The sequence below is a fragment of the Meriones unguiculatus genome, chromosome X, assembly GCF_030254825.1.
Source record: "Meriones unguiculatus strain TT.TT164.6M chromosome X, Bangor_MerUng_6.1, whole genome shotgun sequence".
NCBI classification, from domain to species: Eukaryota; Metazoa; Chordata; class Mammalia; order Rodentia; family Muridae; genus Meriones; species Meriones unguiculatus.
The window spans coordinates 81,820,201-81,831,647 of record NC_083369.1 but is presented as its reverse complement, the minus strand read 5'-3'; the positions used below and the strand labels follow the sequence as shown (position 1 = coordinate 81,831,647).

The following is an 11,447-nucleotide window of genomic DNA, read 5'->3' as shown; positions in this document are numbered from 1 at the left end:
TTTTCATGTACAGAGTTCACTTCTGCTGCAAGAGGACCATTCCTTGTTTTCTGTGTGCACACACATATAAACACCCTCCCACACATACCCCCCAAGCACTCCCACCACCACAAACATATCATATAAACACCCACCCCACATCATATACACACCTCACACCCACATACACACACCCCCACCCCCATACAACTCCCACACCACACACCCACCCACCCCCACAATACCACACACCTACACCCATCCCCACCATCATACACCCCCACACACATACACACAGCCACACCCCACACAAAGACACCCACACCCCCACACCCTCCCCACACCCATACACATACAGCCACACACCCCACATATACCCACACATCCACATACACCACACACCCTTCCACACCCCTCCCCCAACACCCTCCCCACATACCGCACACAGACACCCATGCCCCCCACCATGTACACCCCTCCATACCACCCACACATATACACCTTCCCTACTCCCCAGCCCCCCCACCCTTCATACACCCCCCAACCCACCCACACATACACCACACACACCCCACCCAGCACATCCACCTCCCCACCACGCACACCCTCACCCCCCACCCTCACACCATACACATACCCACCCCCCCACCACCCCCATACACACATCCTACATACCCAAAACTGCCAGCAAGAGAATAGCTGAAGAAACATTCTATTTACAGATGTTAATTGAAGTTACTTTTGCTTTCAACTTCTGTTGGTCAAGGAACAATCTGTTTGAATGAAAGAGAATTCAGCAGGCTCATCAGAGCTGCCAAATTACAACTATGTAATGTTTAAGCCAAATAACACATCAAAAGTTATGGGAAGAGTGGCTTGATAGTTTGTTCTCCAACATATCTGAGAGTGTAAAATGAAGCTATAATAATTACACAAGGACAACAGGCATAAATCACAATCACTTTAGGCAAAACAGACAGAAGAACATGTGGTTACCCTAGCTACAAGATAAACCTGGTTTTCCAGAATCTTCCACATTGCCATAGTCTCTTCAGTATGCTTGTCAAATGCAAAATTAAAAAACAAAAAAGGCTAAAACTCAAATAACTTAACAGCAAAAATGAAAGGTTCAGATACAAAAATGAATGCATATCTGGGTATTTCTCCAAGGTGGATGTACAAATAGCCAACCAGCACATGAAAACATGTTAACATTAGACTATGTACCAAGGGAATGCAAATTAAAGTTACAATGAGGTATCAACTTTACACCTATTAGGATACCTATTATCTGAAAGAAAAAAAAACAGCAAATGCTGCTAGATGTGAACAAAAGAAACTTACAAATGGAAATGTAAACTAGCACAGCCATTATGAACCTCAAAATGAAGGCTGCTGTTGTTTTTATGTAGATGTGTGTGCCTGATATGCACTTCTGGGTGTGGATATCATCTATCACTCTCCACTTTGTTGAGGCAGGGTCTCTCAGATAAACTCGGGGCTCACTTACTGGGCTGGCCTAGTCAGCCAGCTTGCTCCTGGGATTTTTATTCTACCTCCAGCACACACTGAGTCATCTCTCTAGTCCCTAAATGGAGCCTTTTCAAGTAGACAATGCTGGGGCTATTGTTCAAGTTGTGGAGTACTTAACTAGCATGCTCAAGGCCCTGGGCTTAATTCTTAGCACTATATAAATTGGGTGTGGCAGTACATCTATAATCTCAGAACTCACGAGATAGAAAAAAAAAAAAAAGAGGATCAGAATTTCAGGGTCATTCTTGGCTATGTAACAAGATTTTAGGCCAGCCTATGATTTACAGTCTCAAAAACAAACAAAGCAAAACCTGTTCTAACCCAGGATCTAGCCACCTTACCACTGTACATATGTCCAGGGAAGTGAAATCAGTATGATGAAGAGATACCTGTGTGTTGCACATTTATTATATATCACTGTTTGTATGTGGAATCAGCTTTAGGTAATCATTGTTGAATGGCCAAAGAAAATATAGTATATGTATACAACATAATATTTAGCCTTAAAAAGATTAAAATTCTGCAACTGGCAGCAACATGAATAGAACTGGATGACATTATGTGCAGTGAAACATGTCAGGTTCATATGTGGAAGCTGAAAGGTTAATCTCATAAAACAGTAGTTACCAGAATGTGGATGAAGGGAGATGGAATAGAAACAGGATGGTCAATGGGCATAAAGATGTAGCTGAACAGAACTTACATTTTAAAAAATATTTTATTTTAAAGATTTATTTATTATGTATAAAGGGTTCTGCCTGCATGTACACCTACATGCAAGAAGACGGCACCAGATCTCATTATGGATGGTTGTGAGCCACCATGTGGGTACTGGGAATTGAACTTGAACTGACAACCCCTGGAAGAGGAGACAGTGCTCTTAACCTCTGAGCCATCTCTCCAGCCCAAAAACTTATTTTTTTTCCTTTTTGTTTGAAGGCAGAATTTCATTATGTAACCCAGGACCCCCACCCCCACCCCATATTTACTGCCTAAGCCTCCACAGTCCTGGGATTACAGGCATGTACTACTAAGCCCTGAACAACAATATACTATATTTCTTTTTTTCCTGTTTTCATGTGTGTAGGTGCCCAGAGCAGGACTGTGCATGTGGAAGCCTAAGGTTGTTGTTGGGAATCAATCCTAATTTCCGGTCCACTTTATTCATTGAGACAATATCTCTAAATAAAACCTACAACTCTGATATGTCCTATCTACTAGTCAGCTTGCTCGAGAGATCCTGTCTCCTAGAATTAGTGGTGAGTCACCATGCCCACCCAGCATTTACTTGGGTCCTGAGAATCAAAACTCAGGCCCTCATGCTTGTAACAGCATATGGTTCAGCCACTGAGCCATTGGCCTAGCTCTGATTACTAAATGCTCTGTAGTAAACTAGGAAAACTATGGTTGACAATAATTAACTGAATACTTTAAAATAGTTAACAAACAAGTTTTGGATATTCTCAGTGCAAAAAATGTCTGAAATGAGACAATAAAAATTATTCTGGTATGATTTGATGTATATTTCCCATGTAGTAAAATACCACACTGTATCCCACACACTTATGTAATTGCTGCTGTCAATTAAAAATATTTTTAAGGGCTAGAAAGGTGGCTCAGCAGTTAAGAGCACTGGCTGCTCTTCTGGAGGACCTGGGTTCATTCAATTCCTGGCAACAAATTGGCAGCTCAGTTGTTTGTAACTCCAGTTCCAGGGGATCCAACATCCTCATATAGACATACATGCAGGCAAAATACAAATGCACATGAAATAAAATCATTTTAAGGAAAAATACATATATTAAAAAAATACATTCACTGGGCTGAGACAAGGGACACTGAATTAGAAAAGAGCCTGGGCCATATAATGAGACCCTGTCTGAAAATACAAACAAACAAACAAACGAGAATGGTCATGATGTCTTGTTTTGGGGATCTTGGGAACATTTATACAGACTCTAGGCAGTATGTTAGCAGTAAGTCTTAGAACATTAATTTCCTTTGAGTAATGTTTAAAAATGCCTCTTTTGAAAGATGACAATAAACTTCAGGCTTGGTGGCCTTGTCAATTTTCACTAGTATTCACATATATCCTTTAAGAGCTGACTTTTATCTATCCCTGAGCAATTTTTTTGCAATAAAGTTTTAGATACTTTTAGCTATCATTTTCCAGATTTTTGAAAACATTCTGACAATAATGTTCAAAGTTCTTTGTTGAATGAGCATGATAAGCTCAGCCTAGTCTACAAAGCGATTCCAGGACAGCCAGGGCTACACAGAAACACTCTGACATATAACCAATACATTTAGCCCCAAACTTGAATGAACTTTGCAGTACACAATGAGTTAGGTTGCTTTTGAGAGTATAAGTCCTTCCCATCAGTAAAACAGACTTCAGGACAGGCAGTAGTGGTGCACTTCTGTAATCCCAGCACTCAGGGAGATGGAGGCAGGCAGATCTCTGTGAATTTAAGGCCAGCCAGAGTCCAGGACACCCAAAACTAAACAGAAAAACCCTGTCTAAAAAAACAAAACAAAACAACAACAAACAAACAAATACAAACAAATAAATACATAACAACAAATAAAACAACAAACAAATAAATAAAAACAAACGAGTGTAGACTAGAAGGCTAAGCATTTTCAAGTCTGTAATATGCCTAAAGAATAGTCAACATAAGCAAAATGATGAAATTCACCTCCCCTGAGGAAAGATATTGTGTCTTGAGACAATCAAAACATATAAAATTAAAGATTTAGTCTCATTTCACCATGACAGGCATTTTGTGAGGTTCAACTGTTCATCTCCTTACAGATATGTGCAACTTTGTCATTCTACAGGAGCATCTCTCTCTGAAGCTTACGAGGAGACTTTAAGGCAATATACAGCAAGCCTATAATAAACATCAACCTAAATGGAGAGAAACATAAATCAATCCCACTGAAATCAGGGACAAAGCAAGGCTGTCCACTCTCTCCATATCTCTTCAACATAGTTTTTTAATTCCTTGCTAGAACATTAAGACAATTAAAGGAAATCAAGGGGATTCAAATTGGAAAGGAAGAAGTCAAAGTATCACTATTTCCAGATAATATGATAGTATACATGCGTATATCAAAAATTTTACCAGAGAACTCCTTTAGCTGATAAACGCCTTCAAAAAGTGGCTGGATACAAAACTAACACAATAAACAAACAAACAAACAAACAAATAAATAAATCAGTAGCCCTCCTGTATACAAAAGACAAAAGGACCGCGAAAAAAATTAAAGAAATGACACCCTTTACAATAGCCACAAATAACATAAAAGTACCTTGGTGCGACACTAACCAAGCAAGTGAAAGACCTGTATGAAAAAAACTTCAAGTCTCTGAAGAAAGAATTAGAAGAAGATATCAGAAGATGGAAAGATCTTCCATGCTCATGGATTAGTAGGATTAACATACTGAAAATGGCCATCTTACCAAAAGCAATCTACAGATTCAATGCAATTCTCATCAAAATTCCAACATAATTCTTTACAGAACTTGAAAAAAACATTCTCAATTTCATATGGAAAAACAAAAAACCCAGAATTGCTAAAACAATCTTGTACAATAACAGATCTTCTAGAGGTTATCTCCACACTTGATCTCAAGCTGTACTATAGAGCAACAGTAATAAAAACTGCATGGTACTGGCACAGAAACAGGCTGGAGGATCAAAAATTGAAAAGAAAGAAGACTCAGAAATAAACCCACACACTTATGGACACCTGATTTTTTTTTTAGAAAGATGCCAAAACCATACAATAGAAAAAAGAAAGCATCTTCAACAAATGGTGCTGGTCTAAATAGGTGTCTCCACGTAGAAAAATGCAAATAGATCCATATTTATCACCCTGCACAAAACTAAAGTCCAAGTGGATCAAAGACCTCAACATAAAACCAGACTCACTAACCCTATTAGAAGAAAAATGGGGAAGAGCCTTGACCTCATTGGCACAGGAGACAATTTCCTGAACAGAAAACTAACAGCCCAGGCTCTAAGAGCAACAATCAATAAATGGGACCTCATGAAACTGAAAATCTTCTGTAAAGCAAAGGACACTGTCCTCAGATCAAAACGACAGCCTACAGATTGGGAAAGGATATTCACCAACCCTATATCTGACAGAGGGCTAACATCCAGTATATATAAAGAACTTAAAAAGTTAAACACCAATAAATCAAGTAAGCCAATTTAAAAAATGGGGTACTGAGCTATATAGAGAATTCTCAATAAAGGAATATTGAATGGCAGAGAAACACTTAAAGAAATGGTCAATGTCCTTAGTCATCAGGGAGATGTAAATCAAAATGACCCTGAAATAACATCTTACACCCATCAGAATGGCTAAGATGAATAACTCAAGTGACAACACATGCTGGAGAGGATGTGGAGAAAGGGGAACCCTTCTTCTTTGCTGCTGGGAATCTAAACTTGTACAACCACTTAGAAATCAATCTGGCACTTTCTCAGAAAATTAGGAATTTTTTGACCCAGTTATACCAGTTCTAGTCATATATCCAAAATGTGCACAAGTATACAAGGAAATTTGTTCAACCATGTTCATAGCAGCTTTATTCGTAATAGCCAGAATCTGGAAACAACCCAGATGTCCCTCAACTGAGGAATGGATACAGAAATTGTGGTACATTTATACAATGGAATAGTACTAAGCTACTGAAAACAAGGAAATCATGAAATTTGCAGGCAAATGGTGGGAACTAGAAAAGATCATCCTGAGTGAGTTATCCCAGACACAGAAAGACACACATGGTATATACTCACTTATAAGTGGATATTAGATATACAATATAAGATAAACATACTAAAGTCTGTACACCTAAAAAAGCTAAGCAATAAGGAGGACCCTGGGTAAGATGTTCAATCCTCTTTCAGAAAGTCAAATGGGATAGACATAGGAAGAGGGAGAAAACAGGGAAAAGGACAGGAACCTACAAAAGAGGGCTTCTGAAAGACTCTACCCAGCAGGGTATCCAAGCAGATGCTGAGACTCATAGCCAAACTTTGGGCAGAGGGCAGGGAATCTTATGAAAGAAGGGTGAGATAGAAAGACCTGAAGGGGACAGGTGCTCCACAAGGAGAACAACACAGCCAAATATCTGGGCCCAGGGCTCTTTTCTAAGACTGATAACTCCAACCAAGGACCCTAGATAACCTAGAACCCCTGCACATATGTAGCCCATGGCAGCTTAGTCTCCATGTGGAGTCCTTAGTAAGGGGAACAGGGGCTGTCTCTGACATAAACTCATGGGCTGGTTCTTTGATCACCTCCCCTGAGGGGGGAGCAGCCTTACCAGGCCACAGAGAAAGACAATACAGCCAGCCTTGATAAAACCTGATAGTCTTGGATGCGATTGGGAGGGGATAAGGGAGAGGGCTACAGCTGGGATACAAAATGAGTAAATTGTAATAAATAAAAAAGTAAAGCAAAGCCCCACACAACCTTCACCTGGCGCTGGATAGTATCTTCAACTTGAGGGGAAACTTTGGAGTGTATTTCCATGTGTAGCCAGCAAAAATTGAGCAGGGCTTGTGTGCTGCGCCTGAATTTGTTATATGAAGTAAAGGAATAGGCTAGCTCTATCTAGATAATTTTTTTTCAGCTTCAGCACCTGCTGTTGAAAAATCTCAGTCAATGTATTCCCTGACTTTCATACCACAGTAACTTGTGGAGGTGGAACGAGAAACCTTTCATTATTGTGAAGGTATGTGGTCTTCAGTCCAAATGATATTTATAGAAAATGTTAAAGACAGGGCTGTGAGTTTCAAAACTAAATCCCCCCATAATTATTTCCCCCTTGAAATGTATCTTATATTTGGAGACACAAAATAAAAATAAATTTTAAACACATACACACACAAAAAAGGGGAGACTTTAAGTGGATCTAGTTGCACATTCCTGTAATGTTGGCATTCAGGAGTCTGGGACAGGAAGAAGGTGAGTTCAAGGTGAATTTAAGACTCTTGCTTCAATCTGGGCAGTGGTATCGTGCACCTGTAATCTCAGCACTTGGGGAGGCAGAGGCTGGAGGATGGCTGAGCTCAAGGCCAGCTTCATCTACATAGTGAGTCCAGGACAGCCAGGGCTACATAGAGAAACCCTGTCCTGAAAAAACAAAAATAAATAAATAAATAAAAATTAAAAGGCCATTGCTTTAAAAAAAATAAAAGGAAATTTCACTTTTTCATGGTTTAATTATATGTTGTTGGTTTAGGTTACAGTTCTGAAAATCAGGTATTTAAATAACTACTACATGTACATATAATGTATAGAAGGGTGCCCATCTAAAAGTGACAGACAAGTGACAATCAAGAGACACTTGGGGAGGGGGACTAGAGAGATGATTTGGTAGTAAAAGCACTTATCCCACAAAGTTTATGGCTAGAATTCAGTCCTGACAACTGACATAACAGTAAAAGACAGGAAACAACTCTACAAAGTTGTACTTGACTTCTAAGCATGCACTTTGCTTGTATGTGCTTCTCTCACATATGCATGCAATAAAATTCACACACACACACAGAAGGTAAAATCATATTCACACAAAATGAATTACACCAGAAGTATAATTCTATAAAAAGCACAGAATTGTGAATATATATAAAAAAATGAGGTATATGTCTATTGGAGAAAAAAAAACAGAATGGCTTTAGATGTCAAAAAAGAGGAAAAAAATCTGAGGTGCAATAGAGGAATGCTGAGATAATTTAAGGTTTCTCGGTATTAGTATAATCATTCAAGCTTTGTACTGGGTGACCAGAAATGGAGGAAAGCAAGGAACACAATGTCAAAGAAAGCTTTACAGTAAGAAGAAAGGCAATCAGTAATCTTGAGGGAAATGATGATTGTGGAAAATTGTACCCTGGATGTCAACAGTGAAGCAAAATGAAAAAGCAAGCAAAGGTGCATGCTTCTATTACAGATTTGGAAGATTTTATGATGGTGATATAGTATGTTTAAAACACACACGAATGTTGGAATTACTGGCACCATGTCATTAATCCTAGCACTTGAGAGGTGAAGCCAGGAGTTCAAGGGCAGCCTTTGTTACATGGTGAGTTCAAGATCAACCTGGTTACAGATCCTGTCTCCCCTAAAAAAGTTAAAATACATACGTGTACAGACAGATGCACACACACACACCGCACACATGCACCACATACACACTACAGTCAGCTGTGTAAAGAAAACTATGGGTAGGTGTTAAGAATAGAAGATTGACTGCTAACTTAGAGAGAAAATGGGAAGTAGGCTGAGACACAGAAACAAAAAACTTCCCAATATATTAACTGCGAATAATGCAAATGTTCTTTTCTCCTAAACTTTTATAAGAGATAGAATAAAGGTTATCTGAACCTTTGAATGGGAGAAAGGATCTAAGAAAGGATATTAAACAGACTGCTACCATATTAAAGCATAGTAATGATCAAGACCCAGAATGCAATATTCAGCAATATTCGGTGAATTGAAAGATGTATCTTTGTGCAATGACTGCATTACAGTAGCAGTATTGAACACAATGAAGTTTGTTGGGGCATGATTAAAGTATCAGGAGTAGTGGCACATGTGTTTAACACCAGCACTTGGGAGGAAGACAGTAGCAGGAGGGTATCTGTGAATTTGAGGTCAGCCTGGTCTACAGTGAGTTCCAGGTCAGAATGACCCTGTCTCCAAATATATATATATTAAAAACATTATATATATTATATATAGACATTATATATTATATATATATATAAAATGTCTATATATAATAAAAATTAAAAGGTCATTGCTTTAAAAAATAAAAGGAAACTTCACTTTCTCATGGATTAATTCCACATATATATATATATATATATATATATATATATATATATATAAAATCTTTAAAAGGTAGGCAGGGTGGCTCATACTTAAATCCCACTTGGGAGTCCACAGCAGGAGGACTGCTGAGAGGTCAAGACCAACCAAGTATATACAGTGAGTTCCAGGCCAGCCTGGGATATACAGTGAGACTTTACCTAAAAAATAAAAAGAAAAGAAAAAAAGAAAACTTTGATAGTATTGTCATTTGACTCAGGATAAATTTTTTCCTTACAAAAACTAGTATCACTTAAAATCTGTCAAAAAATAGAAGCTGTATAGCTGTGTTAGCAAAGCAGTGGAACTCACGGCTGGACCCAGCTGCCCATACAGGCACATGCACCACAGGTGCTCATAAGCCTGCCTATGACTAAGGGAGAGTGATTAACATGAACTGTGGTTTTAGAGGTCATGAACAAGGTCAGTACCAAATTCCAAATTTTACTTAAACAAACAAACAAACAAACAAACAAAAAGGCAAAACCTGGAAATTGTAAGGAGCTTACTGATTACTGTAAAATATTCACAAAAGATCTGTTAACATTTTAGTAGATCATTCAAACATCCAGGAAGGCTTATAACCTATAATAACAATAACTGTCTTAAAGTAAGTTCAGTCAACCTACTGTTTAGGATTTTTACACAGAAGAATGGAGATGCAGTAGACAGTGACTTTGATATAACTGTGTTATTTAGACAATCAAAATGTTTTAACTTGACTGGGGAAATGGCTCAGTGGGTAAAATCACTTGGCATACAAGTGTGCCAACTTGAGTTTGAATCCCTAGAATCTACATAAAAGTGGGACAAATAGGAAAAGCATCTGTAATCCCAAGGCTTGTATTGGGTGATGGAAGGTGAAGATAAGAGAATCCCTGGAAGCTTAAGGGCCAGCAAACCTGGTACATGACTTAGTGGAAAAATAACAAAGAGACCCTGTTTCAAACAAGGGGGAAAAAGGGGACCAAGGTTGTCTTCTGACCTCCACACTCATGCTTTGGGATGCATGCCTGAATCCACATGAGTACATGTACAGGAGAGTGAGTGTATGCTTGCACGCGTGTGCGCACACACACACACACACACACACACACACACACACAAACACACGACAGATAGTGAGAGACATAGAATGTTTCAACTGATTCACTTTGTTCTATTAACCACAGAAAGGCAATATCTAGTTACTGGTGTGCTCTAAGACTTTAGACTTGTATTTTATTATAGATGTGGATACGCTACCATAAACAGCACTAGGTTCCCACTTACAATCACAAAATTGCCTAGAATTCTACACCTGGAGGTTTCAGCTTAAGGGAATACAACACATGGCTTAAGAAAAAGGCCCAGGGATCTTTATATCCCAGTTTGTTTCAGGAGGTATGGCTCACAACAGAAGAATATTAGCTGTTTATGTTTTAGATGTTAATGTTACATGTTAAGCATGATAACCCATGTCTATAAGACCAACTGCTTAGGAGACTGAGGCAGTAAGCCCACAAACTTGAGGCCTGCTTGTATTATATACCAATTTTAAGGTCAGGGTCCACTATGTGAGTTTGAGGGTAGCTGGAGCTATTTAAAACAAAACAAAACAAAACCTTATGTCAAACAAACAAAAAAGAAAATCACATTATCATAGAAAATAGTGGTATGCTATTGGCAAAAGGTGTTCCTACAACTGAAAGCTTTAATAGAAAAATAAACTCAGTTTTGAGACTAGAAGAATGCTTACCCAACCTCATATTAAGTGAACTTTGCAAGTGGTGTAGGCACAGAATTTAAGACACATGCTCCCAATAAAGCTAGAACAATTAAAACATTAGGAAACCACTGACTGTGTTCTGTGTGAGGCTATCACAAGACTTGTAAAATTCTCTTTCATGCAGAGGCTGAAGCTTTTCTGGAAGTCAGTCCTGGATACATAGTGAGTTCTAGGACAGCCACTGCCTCTGACTGTTGGAATTAAAGAAGTGTACCACCATGTCTGGTTGCATTTTTATTTCTTTTTGTTTTTGATAGATGTTTTATTTTTTGAG

The 11,447-nt window shown here is 38.6% G+C and overlaps 1 protein-coding gene across 8 annotated transcripts in view; it reads right to left on the bottom strand.

The window, feature by feature from the left end:
* Nucleotides 1–11,447, bottom strand: part of Xiap (X-linked inhibitor of apoptosis) — a 48,532-nt gene that overhangs the window by 21,281 nt on the left and 15,804 nt on the right. For 3 of the 8 annotated variants that reach the window (XM_060375207.1, XM_060375206.1, XM_060375208.1), the window contains one exon: nt 655–752. The exons of the other annotated variants lie outside the window; for them this stretch is intronic. The gene's annotated coding sequence lies outside the window, so the exon portion shown is untranslated. The remainder of the gene's footprint in view (nt 1–654; nt 753–11,447) is intronic. 8 annotated transcript variants of the gene reach the window in all.